The following is a 19,236-nucleotide window of genomic DNA, read 5'->3' on the forward strand; positions in this document are numbered from 1 at the left end:
ACAGGCCTGCCCGGGCTCACGCGCAGCATGCTAGCATCCATTAGCGCACCGCAGGAATCCAGCGGCGGGGTCACACACAGTCTTTAAAACACGGCTCCTTGCCCCCCGAATTAGCCTGGCTAAGTGCTCCATTCAGAGGGGGGAGGGGTTAGGGGGGGGGCACATTAGTTGGGGGTCTCTTAAAGTGAGCAGGGAGGAACCACATCTCTGGGCTAGCGCTGTGTCCATAGTATCTAGCTTTATTAGACCAGCAGAGTAGCGTGATTCTTAAGGACTGGTCTTATAAGGGCTTGCAGGTTCAAATCCTATGTTGTATATTCATAATCTTCAATAAGATTTAACCAGAGTTGCTACAATAAACGCCCACCAGCATAAGAGGGCACTGAGTCAGAATGCTGATTATATAAGTCACCCTGGACAGGGTTGTCAACTAATCGGAGAAAAGAAACTACAATGTACAACCAGCACAAGAGCGTACGAGTTACAGCGCGGCAAAAGAAAGGGTTTGAGATAAAAAACCCGTATCAATCCCTGGGTGTTGACAGCTGGCTGCAACAAGCTGTCAACTGTAAGCAGATTATTCGGTTCGAGATCAGCGTTTCAGCGTAGACCTGGGGGGGGTTCGGGCCGCACGTTGAAAGATTCCTGGCCTTGAAACGAAAAAAACGTGCAGGTAAGTTTTTTTTCTTTTTGTTTTTTTTTCCAGCCAATGGCAGCCAGCAGGGGAAGCCCCATAATAGATCCAGTGTGTAAGGCTTCGCTAAAGAGTCGTCTGAGCTCACACAGAAACCATTACACGTGCCGGAGCGAATCACCTGCTAGAGATTATCTCCACCCCGAAAATAAACAGCTAGGGGTTACCCCCCCCCACCCCCACCCTAAGAACATTCTTCCTCTGTGTCCCCCTGAGGCATTACCAAAATCAGAGCAGCCCGAAAACCTGTCAGGATCAATCAATCCACGGAAGAAAATGAAACATTAATAAATATTAATCCTGCTGACCAAATACTCGATCCTCCAGATGCGGGATGGAGGTAGGGCATTGACACGCAGGGGGGAAGAGCTATTGCATTAATGCTTTGGGGGGGGGGGGGGGGGTGGAGTTAATGCATTAATGTGTAGGGGGGGTGGTGTTAATTAATGCACAAGCGGTGGTGTTAATACATCAATGTTCAGGGGGTGAAGTTAAAGTCATTACACAACTTTATTTGGATGTAATTACAGGATTTAACTGTAAAATGTGTTTGAAAATAATTTTGACTCCTCACTGGCAGTTAATATCTCTTTCAATGGATGAACGTCACTGCGCAGTAGTTTTTTATTTTTTATTTTTATTATTTTAAATGAATTTCATGAACCCTACTGCCGATTTGGGAGAGTGTAGACAAGAAGACATGGTGTCACCAGCCTGCTTCTTTTCACACCAGGCCGCAGCTAAGCTCGCACAGAGTGGTGTCGAAAGTGTTAACCAATGTTTAATAGATATGGAATACAGGAGCTCAAGTACACACAGGAATCCAGGAGTGGTTTTGGGGGCAGGTGTGGTCCGTTTGTTTTCAGAAAGCTGGCAGGTAACACAAATTTAAAGGTCTTCGCCAATGCTGCCTGTCATCGGAACAAAAGACCCGAGGTTTTTTCTGAATTTGAAAAACCAGGTTCTCAGATTTCACATTTAGCATCAGAGCGAGCATCAGCGAAGCAAGGCGAACCTTTACCACGCGGACTTCAAATCACCTGCATCGTCAGGAAGGAGCTGAGCTGATATTTCGGTTTGTCCTGGAGCTCAGGATGGGAATCACCAGGGGAGGGAAGTCCAAAACAAGGACCTGCTAAAGATGGGAGTTAATCAAAGACCACGTCATTGTGCTGATAATAGGCGGTGATATTAACATTTTTTTTTATCAAGGTTAAAGTCATTTCTGCTCCCTGATTAACTGCCGAGATCTTTGCCAACATCTCAGCACCTTTCAGCGATTGAATAAATATCCACTGATTTCTCCTCCTGATACTGGGAGGACTGCAGAATGAACAATATCACAGTTCTCTCTTTCTCTCTCTCTCTCTCACTACATCACTCTCACTCTCTCTCTCTCTCTCTCTCTCTCTAAATCACTCACTCACTCACACTCTCTTTCTCTCTCTAAATCACTCACTCACTCACACTCTCTCTCTCTCTCTAAATCACTCACTCACTCACACCCTCTCTCTCTCTCTAAATCACTCATTCACACACACTCTCTCTCTCTCTCTAAATCACTCACTCACACACTCTCTCTCTCTCTCTCTAAATCACTCACTCACACACTCTCTCTCTCTCTCTCTAAATCACTCACTCACACACTCTCTCTCTCTCTCTCTCTAAATCACTCACTCACTCACTCACACACACTCTCTCTCTCAATCACCCACTCACTCTCACATGGGACGGGTGGCGTGGCGGTGCAGGGGGGGTGGGGCCGGTGGGGACGGTGCGGGGGGGGCGAGGCAGCGTGGTGGTGCGGGGGGGGGGGTGGGGGGGTGCAGTGTGATCCGCGCAGGTGAATCGCTCCGCGGCCGCAGACAGAGCTCGTTAGGGGGCCTGTCAATCACAGCGGCGCTCCGGACGGGCAGAGCCGACGCGGAGGCAGAGGGGTCGCCGATGAAGACGCTCATTTCGCATCATCCATCAGACCTCCCCTGAAATCAATTTACAACACATCGGCTTCATTGCAACCCCCCCACCACCAACCCCCCCCAACACACACATACACACACCCCAAACCTCCCCCCCACACACACACATCCCACCCCCTACCCCCCCCAACACACACATACACACACCCCAAACCTTCCCCCCACACACACACATCCCACCCCCTACCCCAAACCCCCCCCAACACACGTACACACACACACCCCCACCTCAAACCCCCCCCACACACACACATACACACACCCCAAACCTCCCCGCCCCCCCCACACATACATACACACCTCACCCCCACCCCAACCCCCCCCAATACACACATACACACATACACACATACCTCCACCTCAAACCCCCCCCACACACACACATCCCAACCCCACCGCAAACCCCCCCGACACACACGTACACACACACCCCCACCCCAAACCCCCCCCAACACACACGTACACACACACCCCCACCCCAAACCCCCCCCAACACACACGTACACACACACCCCCACCCCAAACCCCCCCCCACACACACACATACACACACACCCCCACCTCAAACCCCCCCCCTACACACACACACCCAAAACCCCTTCACAACGATATTTTCTCCTCGAAAAAGTAATAAAGACAGAATTGCTCTCTCCACACCTGCGCGTATGCCTTCGCCGTTAGTGCCTACCTTACCTGCGCTAATATGTGTGGTGCATTATGGGTAGGTTAAGCTGGAATCCAGGGTATCAAAGCATGGCCTGCGCTTGACGCCATCAGAATAATTATTAAAATTATTTATATCAATATCCGAGTGCTTCAAAGGCATGTTGTGGGTTTGCGGTTCTCTCCCCGAGCATCCCCTCCCCCCCTCCCCCCCTCCCCCCCTCCTTCTTCCCTCTCTCCTTCCCCGGTAGTTATGTATTCTCTTTGAGATTCCGTGAATGACACGGGGAAGGCCAGGATTTGATAAGTTGCTCATGCATAAATTTAGCCGCTGAGTTCCTGCGTGTGTCAGCACGGCGGTTCATTAATGGTGTTTGTTTTATGAAAACCTGAAAAAATGATGAAAGGGAGGGAGAGAGAGAGACAGGGAGGGAGGGAGGGGGGGTGGAGAGTGAAAGAGAGAGAGCTGGAAATAACCAGGGACTATAAAAATGAGGAGGGAAAACCTGTCTACCTGGTCACAGGAGGAAGAAGAAGATATTTAGAGAGTGTGAACTGCTGGTTCAGTTCTCCCGATTCATTCAGTGACCTCAGTGCTCTGTCAGACCAGGTATCAGTGCTCAAATATAGCAAAAAATTCAAATAATTTATTATCAATCTGCAAAAAAAACTGCAGCAGTGCAGATGAACCTGTGTTGGCAGGAAGCAAGGGACTGAGAGAGAGAGAGAGAGATAGAGAGAAAGACAGAGAGGATTGACCGTGGGCATCGGGAGGGAGAGAGGGAGAGACAGCATGCCTGGGAGGCATCCTGCTGTTTTGGCAAAGCGTTTACCAATCTGGTGCCAGAGACGAGATTTGGGACGAAGGGCCTGCACCCCTGTTGCACCCCTGTCCCCTAACCCACCCCCCTCTGCCCAGTTTGCAGTCCGTACCGCTCCTCAGAGCACATGCCACTCAGCCACCCCCAGCAGACGGGCATCGCCATGCCAACAGACACCAAAACGTGTCACAAGAGGTTGACAGGGATAGTGACATGGAGCACACAGCCACACCATCCCGCCCCCCCCCCTCCCCCCCACACTGCCCCCCAGGGTCTTTGGAATATTCAAATTCTGTATCCAGGCTGCTGCTCTGTGGGGAGGGGGGGTGAGTGTGACATCTGACTGGTAATTAGGGGCTCAGGGGTGACTTCAGGGAGAGGCCAGCTCCTCCTACACGGGGGGACTCTTTACAAACATGGCAACCGTGACTCCTTCCAAATTCCACCCCTCTGCCCCCTCCCTCCCCTCTCCCCTCTCCCCCCTCCCTCCCCATCCCACCGCACACCACACGCTTGAGCACCCAGCCGGGCCAGAACCCGCCCAAGGGGAGGGGCTTCATTTCTTTCAGAGGGGGTGAGGATGGGAAGGGGCAGGAGGGGTGTGGGGGGGGGGGGGTGCTCTCAATAACCCCAGAGCCTCCTCTTTACCCAAGAAAGCCAAAAGACTCCAACAAGCTTTGGGGGGGGGGGGGCATGAGGGGGCCATGGATAATAGGATTGAGCTGGTACACGAGAGTCAGCTACTGCTGGCAGCACCAGTAATTACTGGATTGGACCCATCCTCAGGGTGGGGGGGTTGGGGGGATAATGATGGTATAACGCAGCCTTGGCTGAACTAAGGAATACGATCCCGTATTTTTGTTCCAGTGCGTAGCCAAGGAAAACTTTAAATCTGTCCTGTTGCGGGCTGAATGAACGTAAACATCATGCCCTTAATCCTGAAATTTCCTCACATGCGCGAGAGACGTGCTCGACGAGCTCTGACATCACGCGGCCACCAGAGTGCAAAGCTGCCGCCGCCGCCGCCACCGCCGCTTCCGTTTCCACGGTTTCTCGCGTTTTTTATATCCACCCAGCCGGTACCGGAGCGTTGAAACTCATAGGTTATTACAGTTATTTTACTATGTGTGCGGTTACCGCAGTGGAGAGAGAGGGGGAGGGGGGCCGGGGAGCGGTGCGGGACGCGTCTGAATGGTAACGCCAGTTTGCGCAGAGATGCGACTTTAGAATAATAAAAAGAATTGGCGAACCATCAGCTGGTGAGCTAACTGTCGCATAACGCATTATTGAGGAATGGGACCCATTAGGGTTCACACGGTTATGTGCTGGAAAGCAGATAGAGGGTTAAAGGTTGTGCAATTGTGGGACATTCAAAAAAATTGGATTTAATAGCGTGTTCAGAGAGAATCTATACCATGGGGAGAAAAATGTAATTGCAGAAAATTTGAAATTCATAAATATGGAATGGCATGAGTCTAAAGGACCTAACACCTAATATCTATGTTTTTAGATTGGGGAAAATAAAATTTTAAAAAGCTGGAGATCTTGATGTCCATTGGCTGGGTGTCCTGCATATCACCAACAGACAGGCAAATTAATAAAGTCTAAATACATGAAAGGGGGGATGGGTGGGCATGGCTGACTTGTTGAGTCACAAGAGCACTGAATCACTGAGCTAACAAGATAGAAGTGGCAGAAACCACCCCTGTGGGACTGGAAACCATTGTTTATTGGCTGAAATATCAGTGGAGACCAGCTCCAGTGCAAACTGGGCATTTCCTCTTGTACAGTAGCTCATGTTTACACAGCGGAGTTTTTTTTGCCATTACCTGTACATCGAAATGTCCGAATGATTGTTAAAGCATGCGATGCCATTTTCACTTTCCCCCGTAGCCCGAGATGGTAGAAACACGGTAACCTCTTCGGTTTTTAAAAATGGGTGCGCTGACATTAACTGCGTCGCGCGAGTGAGTTAGAGACGCTCTCGTCCGCCCGCCCGCCGAAATAAATACAAACGCATTAAACGCATTAAAACACGCGACACGCAGCAGCTCCGCAGCTCGGCTTGCTGATGGAGCGCGCGTGTCCCCGGCTGCGATAATAACGCTAATGGCAGCGGCGGCGGTGGCGATGGTTTTACAGCGCTGTTGCAGTATGCTAATGTGGTAACGGCTAAAAGAGCTCGCGTTCAGATGCTGCCGCCGCCGACTGAACGCTCAGATCTGCTGATCTGCTCTAAAAGGATCACTGGCATCCCTGGAGCAATCTCTGCAGAACTGCACGACACACCTCTCACACCCATTATCTTCATTATTACCATAGTCATCATCATCATCATGGACGATACCATTCCCATGATCAGCTGTTAGAAGCTCTATACACTCTGTTTATACTGTTAGTATTGACCATACAAGCCACATAGGATGTAATCACAGATACAGCCCTGCGTAGGTTGTTACTTTTTTTTTGTCCTTGGATCTAACTGGGTGGTGCAATATTGTCACAGTGTTGGAACAGTGAGAATGAGTAACTATTTGTTCAGTCAGAGACAGGAAGTCCAAGAAGTCAAGAAAGTTCACAACGTCATGGCGACACCTCCATCCTCCTGTAGCCTTGGTAACTATTCTCATCTTGTTTGCCAGGTTGTCTCTTCAAACAGAAAATGATTGTTTACATTTGCTGATTGTTTCTCTTTTATATTTCCGCATATTTCCGTCCCACGAGCTTCATCGGTCCCATGAGTTTATCTAAAAAAATGACAAGAAACAAGGAACTGACATCAGAGAAAAAAATGTGAATCAAAGAGAGGAAAGTTCTTTTCTTTACCCAAAAAACTACAAAGTGCCGTTGAAACGACTCTCTTGCTCGTGTCAAAATGACAGCGCAACAAAACGGCAACAGAACCTCCCGTCTTTATTCCAGGAGCATCGCGCATCGTGTTTTGTTCAGAATCAGCTTTTGAGAAGTCAGTGGGGGGGGGGGGGGCAGGGGGAAGGGGGGGGGGGGGGGGGACAGGCATATTTTTGTCAGTCTGCGGTGGTTCAGGTTTAACACACAGCGCTTGCCTTCCCAGCCATTCGTTACGATTCGGCTTCTCTCAGCTGTGCGTCTCTGAGATTGCTCTTCACGCACGTACCCAGAAACATAAGCAGACATGATTTAAATGACAAGAGGAGGAAAGAGAAAAGACAGCAGGGGGGGGGGGGGGGGGGGGGGGGGGGGGAAACAGCAGAAGGAGAGAGAGAAGAGAGAGAGAGCCCAGTGGGCCCTCCCTGAGAAACACCTCTTCATCATCTCCACGCTCATCCATACTCTCCCTCAACAGGATGTGCTCTTCATTTCATCTTTTCAAAATGTATCCTTCTTTTATTTTCAGACGCTGATGACAGAGAGCATGAAGTCAATAAATTATACTTAATTTGGAGTTCATCACTGTCAAGCATTAAAGCGATCAGAAATACTGGTGGTAAAACTGACTGGAGGTCACACTGAAATCCTCTTCACTAAACAGTTTATAACCTGCAGCACACCTACATGCCATTTAATCTCTGCCATCTCCTTTTTCTGCCTCTCCAGTGCGACTCAGTTCTTCCTCCTCCTTAACGGTGTAGGTGAACAACGACAAACAGAGCAGCCACCGCTACGGAGTCGCTGACACACACGCCCCCCACTGAGACCGTTAACACACATCGCCATCTAGTGGCAGCAAGTTAAAATGGCGGCCCTCCGGTTCAGGTCGCTCCCAGACTGTCACTCCGGGACATTCCTTTGTGTTAAGAGACATCGGGAAGCACGTGAAGACAGCTGAACACGTTACACTGTTCACATGGCTGAGAATGAAAACTGTCACAAATTGAGAAGGAAAATAAATTACATTCAAAAATATGAACGTATGAAGAAGCCATGTTTGAGTGATCTGGCCAGAGGAAGGTCACACAGCAGCGTTGAAGAGATCGCAGAAATAACACAGATCGCGCACCATCCTCTGAGAGTGGAAGAGGGAATCACTCCTGGCCTCTCACTAAACTGGATATCACCTTAACACAGCTACCTGTATGTGTACACCTGCGGGCTTCCGGTTCACGTATAACTTCACTGTTGGATGGAAGAGCTGCTTGCACCTTTTAACCTTCAGGGTCCAAGTTGAACTATGCGGTTGTTCCCTGCACTTGGACCGGTACTTCTCTCTAGGTGTTTCGTCATACTTGTTCCTGGTTATGGTTATACACTTTGTTGTACGTCGCTCTGGATAAGAGCGTCTGCCAAATGCCTGTAATGTAATGTAATGTAATGTAAGCAGATGCAAAAAAACCCTCCCCAAATCACCCCTCTGGAACTGAACGAATTCCCTCAACGCTCCCCGTCTTCTCTCGTAGCCACGAGAGGAGACAGGACGCTGTTTCGTGTTGACCTTTCGGTGCCTACAAGCTCACCGTATTCTGTTTTTTAATAGGACAAAACCAGGATGTGGGGACAGCCAAAGAGTCACGAGTCCCTCAGGACATACATTAATAGCAGTCCAAACCGGAATATAAAACACAAAGAAGATACACCCAAATGTAACCGCAGACTTTCTACAACTTTTAATGTAAACCGGGACATTGTGATGTATTTTTTATCAGTTTAACCTGTCTCATTACCAGGCTGTTCTCAGAAAAGAGAACCTTAAAAAAAACCAAAAACAAAAAAAAAAAGAATAAATCCTTTAAGATCCCAGCAAAATAATGGGGGGCAGGTGTGGAACACATTCCAACACTGTGCAACAGATTAACGACTGAAAAACTGAAGGTGATGTTCACAGATACGCACACAGCCGCGATTCACCAACAGATAAGAACGGATGATCCCACAAAAGAAAATGACAAATCACTGTAGAATAAATGCATTTTTTAAGAACTCTTAATATTTTAAAACAGATAAACGCCGACCAGCCAAGCAGGTGTTTATCTATTCCAACACTAAAAACCGCAACACAATAACAAATTACTGTATACATACATATATGTAAACAGTCGTTTTTTATGCATTGTGCTGCAGTTTTTAGTGTTTCACACTGTTTGTTTTTTTCCACAGCTACACATTGAGAACACTAATCTCATGTTTTGCAATATGACTAAAAACTACAAACCTTTAATTTAATTAAATCAATTACCTACTGCCAAAAAAAAAAATGTGTCCAGCCAACCTTTCTAAGGAACCTCCAAATAAAATGTTGAGCGCTGATCACCTCTTTGAATGATTTTGCACCCTGGCTCAGCGATGCTTTGCTTCACAATCATTTCACACATATCGTTCTTCGGAGCACACCGCCTCTGTTTTCCTAAACTAGCTCCAGGAATGAATGGCTTTCGGCTACATAATTAAGGAACCATTCAGAGGCATTCCCAAGGCCAGTGGGTTCAGCCTTTAACACCTGAGGTCATGTGACCGCGCTCAGCCAGCCAAAGAGAAACAACGCGGGTCGTCGGGGTTAGCCGAGCGCTACGCTTGGAGGTCGGCCAAACTCCGCGGCCCAGCAACAGCATCTCTACCTGATATTCACACTGCAGAGCCTGATACTCCACACTGCACACTCCAGGGTGTGATATTCATACTCCACACTGCACACTGCAGAGCCTGATACTCCACACTGCACACTCCAGGGTGTGATATTCATACTCCACACTGCACACTGCAGAGCCTGATACTCCACACTGCACACTCCTACAGCCTGATATTCATAAATATAACTCATCACCCGATAGGACTCAAACACAATAGGCTTCAGATTTTGGGCACACATTTCCTTTCTGTTCAAGAGGAACCATGCCTCTCCCCAGTTCCAGAAGAAGTCGTCCTTATCTGTGCCTTCCGAAGAGCGAGAGACTATGTCAGACAGGCATCCCCAGAGCCCACCGCTGTTTACACCAGGCTAATGATCAATTATTGGATAATTAATTTTCATTGGCATCTCCAATGTAATCGGATCAATGCGGCCCACTTAAATGCTAGTGTAACACAAGTCGCGCAATCCATCTTTGTGTTAATACCAGGCTGATAAAACAATCTAATTAGCAGCAAGGACAAGTGAATTAGAGGGAGGGAGAGCAGTGGAAGGCGGCGCTCTCTTAATGCATTACTTTTCTCCAGTAAACTGGAGAGCAGGGTAGGAGTAGGGGGTGCGGTGGGGGTGGTGGGGGGGGGGGGGGGGGGGGGCAATTGTGCATGCAGATATTACAAATTCAATTGTCTTTTGCATTCAGGGGGCTGTTTGAAAATTGACTTTTTGATTATTCAGTTAGCACAATAATTAAATATTCTTTTGCCCCTTGGTTCCCAAGCCTACTGAACCACGTAGGATACATTTAACAGGGCTTGACAGATGTTTTAAATAATGTTTATTTATAAATTTTAAAAAACTAATATAAACCGCCATAAAACAAAAAAAACAAAAAAAAAAACCTTGGTTTCCTGTGACCTGCTTGCTAAAGCGGCCTTTTGTCCCACTTTCAGAGAAAAGTTTCTCCAGACACACCAACCGAAGTTTGTTCTTGTACCTTTCCTCTATTCTTTAACTCTTTAAGGGGGAAGATCACAAAGATGAGATTAGAATGTTCTTAGCTGAACATTCTATTGCCGGTGTAACGATCACTACTGAAAGCAGCGGAGATCAAGAACACTGACTTAGAACACTGAATTGTTTTGGGGAAAAAACATTCCAAAGACCCGCTCTTCAAAGGGTTAAGGAATGAGCTATGGAGGGCAGCAAGTTTTTTGCTAGTCTAAGTCTAGACTAATGCTTTCTGCCAAAATTAATTCCCCCTCACAATTTTCTTGGGAGAAATTGTTAGGTGGATTTCTTTCATGTGTTTCGCAAAAAAGACTTCTCCCACAGATAAGCTTCCATACATCACCACCATCACAGAAGAACTTTAAAACTCTAAATAGGGGCCATGTCTTAATAAATAATGACCCAAATGTATGAATTACTAAATGTATACAGGACCATATTCAACTACATAACTACCCAAATGTATAAATGAATAAATTAATACAGGCCCATATTCAACAAAGCAACTAGACAAATGTATAAATTAATAAATGAATACATGAACATATTAATTCATCATCTACATAGCAACACACGCTATGACCCTTCCAGATTTGAGCAGAAAATATCATTATATTTTAATTAGAGGGCAGTTTCCACAGTTTAAATGTATTTACCATTTACCGTATTTTTAAAAAGTCAATCCCACTCCGCATAATTGTATAATTTGCAAGTCGAACGATAGAGTGCGTGCATCAACTTGGGCTATGAAACCCAACGAAACCCGGCAAACGATCTTTTTGCGAAGTTTCTCCCCGGCAAGTTGCACTACAGGCGTACTGTAGCTGGTGCTTCGACCGAAATCAACGTTCACTTAAAAGCGGGATTCGCTGAAGTCTTCGTTGGCGAAACATGGCCTCACGGAGGAAAGGCGGATAGGCTTTAAAGGGGGTGTTTCTCTGTTCGTCCTCGGGTAAGTCCCTGCGCTTCTGTCTGTCTGTCCGTTCGTCTCACTCTGTGCGGCAGCACAGGCAGTTATAGGGTATTCTCTTAAAATGTGTAACAGGCTATTAGCACTTTGCTAACAATGTCTGCACAGCTCACTCAAATTCTCTAAATTAAGAAGAAGAAAAAAAGAATAAATAAAATGGGTGCTTGCTTAACAATTATACCCAGTTTGCACATCATGGAAAGATTCTTGGCAGGGCTGACTGATAATTGGTTTTTACACCTTGAAACACTTGCTCGGCAGTTATCAAATACTTCCTGACGTTTCTCCTGAGAATGAAAAACCAATGACAAATCCAAATAATAAGGTCAATATTAGCCTTTTTGCAAATGTGAGCAAATTGTATGCCGCTCAAGTCTTGATTTAATTTGATTGTATTTCTATTTATTTTGTGTGCCTGTGTATACTGAAATGCAGCCAAGCTCTGGGATATGAATGCTTGTAGAGACACAAAGGCATGGCTGCATTTTATTTTATGTACATATGCATGGTAATAAAATAATATAAATATGGTGTAAAATATATGGCACAAATTTTATAACCACACAGCTTGAAAAAAGAACATTGACAACTATTTTGTACACTCACACCCATTCTAAAGAAAAAATCTAAAATGACTGGAAAACATGTTTCACGGCTTTTTCTTACCAGTGAATCCTACAAGCTGTGCTCACCCGTAGTTTAGCTATTTCAGTGTAAATTGATATTTTCCAGGTCCAGATCCATCTCAACAGGCCTAAAATGTACTCTCATACAGACAGGATGAGAGTATTTGAACGTTGGGGTCCTGCAGGAATAGGTCTGAGAAAAACTCTGAAAAATGTTTTTAAATTTTTAATATTAGCAGGGAAAGGCGGATGGTGTAGCATTTTTAAAATTGGACGCAGAGGATTCAGGACTCCGATTAGTACTCGGAATCGATCCGTCGAAACCACCACGAGGTTCACATCGTGTCTCTAAGGACAGGAATCCTGAACCTTGAGCTCAGGGGAACCCCGGGATTTAGTGCTCACTCAGTACTCGGTGAGTACTCAGTACACAGTAAATTGGTCGATTTAAAGCCGTCGATTATACAGGTAGCTCCTCGCCCTGTTTCTTGGGTCTAAATTGGCTGCTGATTTTAAATTGAAATGAAAAATCAGCGGAGGGCTGTGTGTCGCTGAGATATCTTCTGAGTGAAGACCTGCTTGTAAGACGATAACATCCTGTTGCAAACTCTCACTTTTTGAAGGGGAGAGTTGCGGCCTAGCTTTTTTTTTGCATGTCTAAATCACGAGCCAATGGCTGTAAATGGCTAAATGCGTCACGCAGTGTAGTGTCAGCATGTCGATAAGTTAGCAGACATTCGGGGTGGTTAGCCCCTGGTGCTGCAGGACGCACTCGAGTTGCCCCACACTACACCTCTCTCAGCGGCAGATAGGGTCAGACGTCGGGGGCAACCTACTGTTTTCCCTGAGAGGTGAAACCAGGTTTGTTTACCCAGATGGATGATGCATCTCTCCTGTACTTCGCTCACATCCCTCGCTCCACTCCTCCGTACTTCCACATCCCTCGCTCCACTCCTCCTCCGCGGCTCCGGGGGCAGATTTCAGAGGCGATCGCTTGGCAGAGACGAAAGCGATGTCATTATGCAAATTCCGCTTTCAGTGATAGGCGTGTTCTGTTTCGGTACAACACATCGCCCCCTGACAGCCCCCCAACCCCCCCGTCAACCGAAAGTCAAATTTTATTTGAATTAACCTCACAAAAACTGTCACCAGACTCAAACCTGAGCACCGCTCAGAGCTCCCCCAGCCCAACTTCCGCTCAACACCACCACTTCGGAGTCACATGTTTGTTTGTTATTTTCAAAAAGTGTGCGTGATTTTTTTTTTTTTTTTGTCATAAATGTTATTTAAATTAGGTCGGGTTGAATAAGTAACGCCTGTGCGAACATCTGAATAACAACACAAAGGAAATGTCTGCCATTTGAATAAATGCATTTAAATTTTATGTTTTTAATAAAATATGGTAAACAGCACTGGTTGGAGTATATTTTTAAATTATTTTTCCGCGCACTGACGCGCATTCCATAAAAGCAGATGACAGGCATTTTCTGCAAGGAATCATTAATAATCATGTCGCATTAAGAGCTACCAAGATGCAAAACATTTACAAGTAAGAAGTGAACTTCATATCTGAAAAAAAAGCCAAAATGTGAACTGGAGAGAAGGGAGGCCTTAGCTAATTTATTTGAGGAGTTAAAACATGCACAGTTTCAGAACAATACCTAGTAATGTAGCATAAGTTTTAGTGAAGTAAAGGTCTGAGGAAAATCAATGTGATAGTGTGACATTTAGAAACATGATCTTGAACTGGTGATCTCCCTCCAATACAGTAAATGCACAATTAAAAACAAATGCATTACATTTCTGATAGCATAATGTAAATAGTATTTGATATGTAAAATTATACAGTCCTAACAGCAGTATAGAGTGGGTCATTATATTATTGACATGCGTAAATATTACTGACATGTTTAATAATTAATCATGACCAGTAATGCATTTATATAAAAATGTCCTACCCTATCCAACCACTGGTCCTGTATTTCCAGCAACTGAATACTTGCAGGATAGTATTGAACTACAGTATCACAGTGAAAACAGGAAACAGCGTTTTAAACTAAATAAAATGAATTGAATTAGGGCCAAGGTGTCTCTGTTATCTTTCAGTATGCATTGGAAAGCAATAGTGGTAGACCTATCATTCACCTGACAGTTCAATTCAGATAATTATCTTGTGTATTATTTCTTTATTAATATTATCATTATTATTAGTAGTAGTCATAGTAGTTGCAGTAGCAGCAGCAGCAGCAGTAGTAGTAGCAATAGCTGTACCCACAGCAGTATTAGTAATGGTGGTAGTAGTAGTAGTAGTAGCAGTATTGTTATAGAAATAAGAAATGGAATTAAATTGCGCATGAAACCCTTGACAGTAGTGAACACAAATGGCACCATTCCCCCCCCCAAAAAAATTGTTGGGGCTAATTTCAATATTCATGAACCCTTCTCAAGCTCAGCTCAGCAGTTTCGATTAAGCATTAATTAGCAGCCAGAGGGGAAACCAAACAAAAATAAGGCGCAGAATTGCTAATTAAGGCGGTTCAGACGCAGGCAGGCTGCTGATCCATTAACGGCGTGCCATTCGGTAGACTGAGGCAGGGTCGACAAAGTGTGGCTGCCTCTCTCTCTTTCTCTCTCTCTCTCCCCTCTATCACTCCCCCTCTCTCTTTTTACCTCCCTCTCTCTCCTTCTCTCTCTCTCCCCCTCCTCCTGGTCTCTCTCTCTCCCTCTCTATCTCTCTCTCCCTCTCTCTTTCTCCCTCCCTCTGTCTCCTTCTCTCTCTCTCCCCCTCCTCCTGGTCTCTCTCTCTCCCTCTCTCTTTCTCTCCCTCCCCCCTCCCTCTCTCTCTCTCCTCACTCTTTCTTTCTTTCTCTCCCTCTCCCTCTCTCTCCCCCCTCACCCCTCTCTCTCTCTCCCACTCTCTCTCCTCTCTCTCTCTCTCTCTCCCAGAGTGTGTGTTACAGGCCCAGCGTGCCCAGTGGAAGCGGGCCTCTCTTCACCTCCTGAGTGGCAGGTGGGTCTGTGGGGCAGGCAGGGGCACCTGTGCGTATCCTCACCTTGGTAATGATCCGTCACGAGCAGATCGGCAGGGTGGGCGGGGGACACCGGAGCACCAGAGCTCACAAAAACGGAGAGCGAGAGCGTCTTCTCCTCTGAAAGATGACAGCCATTCCTGAATTAGCTTAAAGTTTTAATTCAAACCCCAAATCAAACTGCCTGAAAATTCCACTACCAGACAATAAACACTACCTCTACCCCCCACACCCCACACACACACACACAAATAAAAAAATTACGTATACTACTCTCTGAATCTACACATCTCAATAGTCTACTCTGACCACCTGTGCATAAATTGTGCCATACTGTAACTCTAACCTGTTCTAGTAAATTATATCATAAATAATCAGTGAAATGACATAGAATCTTATTTTTATTTTAGAAAAGATATCTCTATATCTCAGCCAAATAAATCATTCATGAAATAGTGTTAAGTAAGATATTAAAACAGAAAGTCATCTTCAAAAATGCTTTTGTATGTGTTGTATTTGATTATTATTTTCAAAGTCTTTATTTGTGTTTACTGCCTAGTCTAATATGAACTGCAGGCCAGATATTTGCTTTAGGACAACTATTTGAATTTCAAGTCATTTTTAAATAACATTAATAATTAATATATTTTAATGTCTTAATAAGAATACAAATGTGCATGACATTTTGCCTGAAATTGTACAAAACATGAATATATTCGTCACATTTAAATAAAGTGCCCTTATATTTATTTAGCATAACATTTTAACATGTTACTGTTAAATTAATCAAATCACGGAGGAAGGAATAATTTACATAAACCATGTTATTCAAATCACTTCTATGAACATTTTGGTTTAATTACGTCCTTCCTGTGCATCAAATACAGTTTAACACTCTTCCCCAAACCCAGAGCCCCTCAAATACAGGGTAAGCCAGGTTCCCCACCTACATACACCCCCCCCCCTACCCCCCAACCTCACCCTCTCCCAAAACCCCACAGTCTCACTACATCCTGTGTCCTCACGCACTGTAACTAGGGAACAAATTCAAATTAAAAATAAAAAAAATTACCTCAGTTCTTTATCAGTATTCTTACCTCCTCCCTTTCATCAGGATGAAATTTGAAATCCGGAACAGCGCCAGCCCAACTGTCAATCTGTTCCGTCTCATTCTGACAGGGTCAGGGGGAAAATGGAGGGAAAAAACACGTGCCTAATTGTCAGAGGTCTGTCTTCCCTTAATTAACACTTTACAGTGAACACAAACTCGCTATCTTCACATTTTATCAAGGAAGAAAACACTTGCATAGGTGACAGGACAGAAATTTAAATGAGAACATTTAAATTTAATTGGGAACAAACTCAAGTCATCAAATAATTACATGTGCTCTTCAGTTTTTATTTGGGCGTGAAATTTTAATGATGTTGCCGGGTTTCACAATGCAGTTAAATCTGGGTTGCGACCTTGTTCTTAGCCCAACAGTGCATGCTGAAGGAGGATTTCTTTTGAGAAAGCAGCACAGCAGGTTTAACAGTGCTTTTAGTCCATACTGTACTCTACTGTATGTACAATACAACAGTACATCAAATGGGGAGAAAGTTGTTTTGTGTGTGTATTTTTGTGCTTTATTTTGTAGCTTTAAAAATGTGTGATTAAATTATAAAATATATAAACAGAAGTGCATCTTTTTGCTCAGCTGTGCTTATAAATTAAGACGCTTTAAAGCAAATTAAGCCACTGCGGATAAGTACTGCTGCAAAGGCTCTGCACATTTCCACATTCATGCATAGCTGAATTTCCATGATGCTATGCATATATAATCCTTTTCAAAAGTACATTTTTAAAAACATTCAAACTTTTAAAATACACAAGTGAATACAACAACATCGGCGTCCGACTAGCGCGTAGCTTCATTTCGGTTTAATGCGCTCTTCAGGTGCGCCTGGAAACCCACCTGCATCCGGCTCGTGACCCACGATCGGGCCCCAGCCCACAGCTCCCGGAACCAACGCGCAAGATGGCTGACCTCTATCACGACAGAGATGGCCTCTGAACCTGCAGATCAGAAAAAACCTCCCCATGAAGTATTCATTCCTAAAGGCTTTTCTGGAGCGTGCTTAATGCCTTCGTTACCACAAAACAACATCTCTATAAATCATTCATAAGTGCGTGTGTAGGAATTTTGGTTCGAGGGCTGACCTCAGGCCAAGTGACATCTTGTTTTACATCACGTACGAGGCCAGCGTTTTATGTAACGCTTTCTTCGTGTCGTTCTTCGCGAGGCGATACGATTCGGCTTCATGAATGATTCATAGAGGAGACGCGTCGTTTCGATGGAGGCCGTGATGCACGTGCACCCCTGAAGGCCGCGTGATTGACAGGCCTCTCCGTTTCTGACAGGCTTCGGGTGCCGCAGAAACCGAGCTCCAGGTGCCCGCGCGGGGGCGTGGAGGAACAGACCGAAAAATCTCGTCGAGGCCTGGGCCCACCTCGTTTGGCATGAGATGACAGCCGCTCTCATCGTGAAAAGGGGCAGCGTTTCGTTTCATTTCATTACATTACATTACAGGCATTTAGCAGACGCTCTTATCCAGAGCGACTTACACAACTTTTTACACAGCGTTTTACATTGTATCCATTTATACAGCTGGATATATACTGAAGCAATTTCGGTTAAGTACCTTGCTCAAGGGTACAACGGCAGTGCCCTACCCGGAACCTGCGACATTTCGGTTACAAGCCCAGTTCCTTACCCACTGTGCTACACTCATGTAGCACTCATTTCATTTCACCGTTAAGATCCGGCGTTTGCGAAAATGAGTCGGACCACGGCGGCCATATGGCGGGCGTTCCCTTCCCTTCCCCCGGGTCGGAGAGAGAAAAGGTGTTTTTTTTTTTTTTTTTAACGCACCAAACGGCTCGTCGGGAGCACTCTGATAAGCGATCACGCACTTTAACGGTATTAAACACCGCTGCAGGGGAGGAGGAGGCCCCTGGAGACCCCCCCCCAGCCTGCGCAGGCCAGCGCCTTTCCCTTCGTAAATCCAGTGCAGACGTGCCACCGGTGCGCATCAGTCCATACGGTGAACGAGTGTTGAGGTAATGTAATTATGCATCACTGCGTCCACCCCCTTAAATACAAAACAGCGGATGCCATCGTCCAAAGGCAACTCGCGAGATTCTGAATCGTGAAATAAAGTACAGAAACTGTTAATGATATGGTGCACGCAAAAAATGTTTCACACTGTGCTCAGGGAGGGGGGGTGTCCCTTGCGTGTGGGAGGCCATTCAACGCCCTCCCCAGAACCACATGCATGACTGCTGTCAATAATGCAAACAGCGTCATCTCTCTATGTAACCAAGAGAGATCCTATTACTCAGAGAGATCCTGTTACCCAGTTAGCAAACTCACCCGTGCAGTGGATGCCATCCTGTTAGGATCCTGGTACCCAGAGAGATCCTGTAACCCAGAGATCCTATAACCCAGAAAGATCCTGTTACCAAGAGTGATTCTGTTACCCAGAGAGATCCTATAACCCAGAGAGATCCTGTTACCAAGAGAGATCCTGTTACCCAGAGAGATCCTGTAACCCAGAGATCCTATAACCCAGAGAGATCCTGTTACCCAATGAGATTGGAGAGATCTTGCACCATGACGATGAAACTGGCAACCAGAGTATTAACGCTAAAACTGACCCAACCCAGGTGAATCAAACAAGCATGAATTCAGATTTGAATCCTGGTGGTGCCGCCCCTCTTCTACAACAACAGCCATGTCCCAAATGTGCTCTGACCACTCAAAATGAACCACATATAAAATATGCAAAATCATATGATGAACGTGTGGAGGAAGAATCCCACTTACAAACTCACAAAATATGTGGATCGCAGTTCTCTGCTCCA

The sequence above is a fragment of the Anguilla anguilla genome, chromosome 15, assembly GCF_013347855.1.
Source record: "Anguilla anguilla isolate fAngAng1 chromosome 15, fAngAng1.pri, whole genome shotgun sequence".
NCBI lineage: Eukaryota > Metazoa > Chordata > Actinopteri > Anguilliformes > Anguillidae > Anguilla > Anguilla anguilla.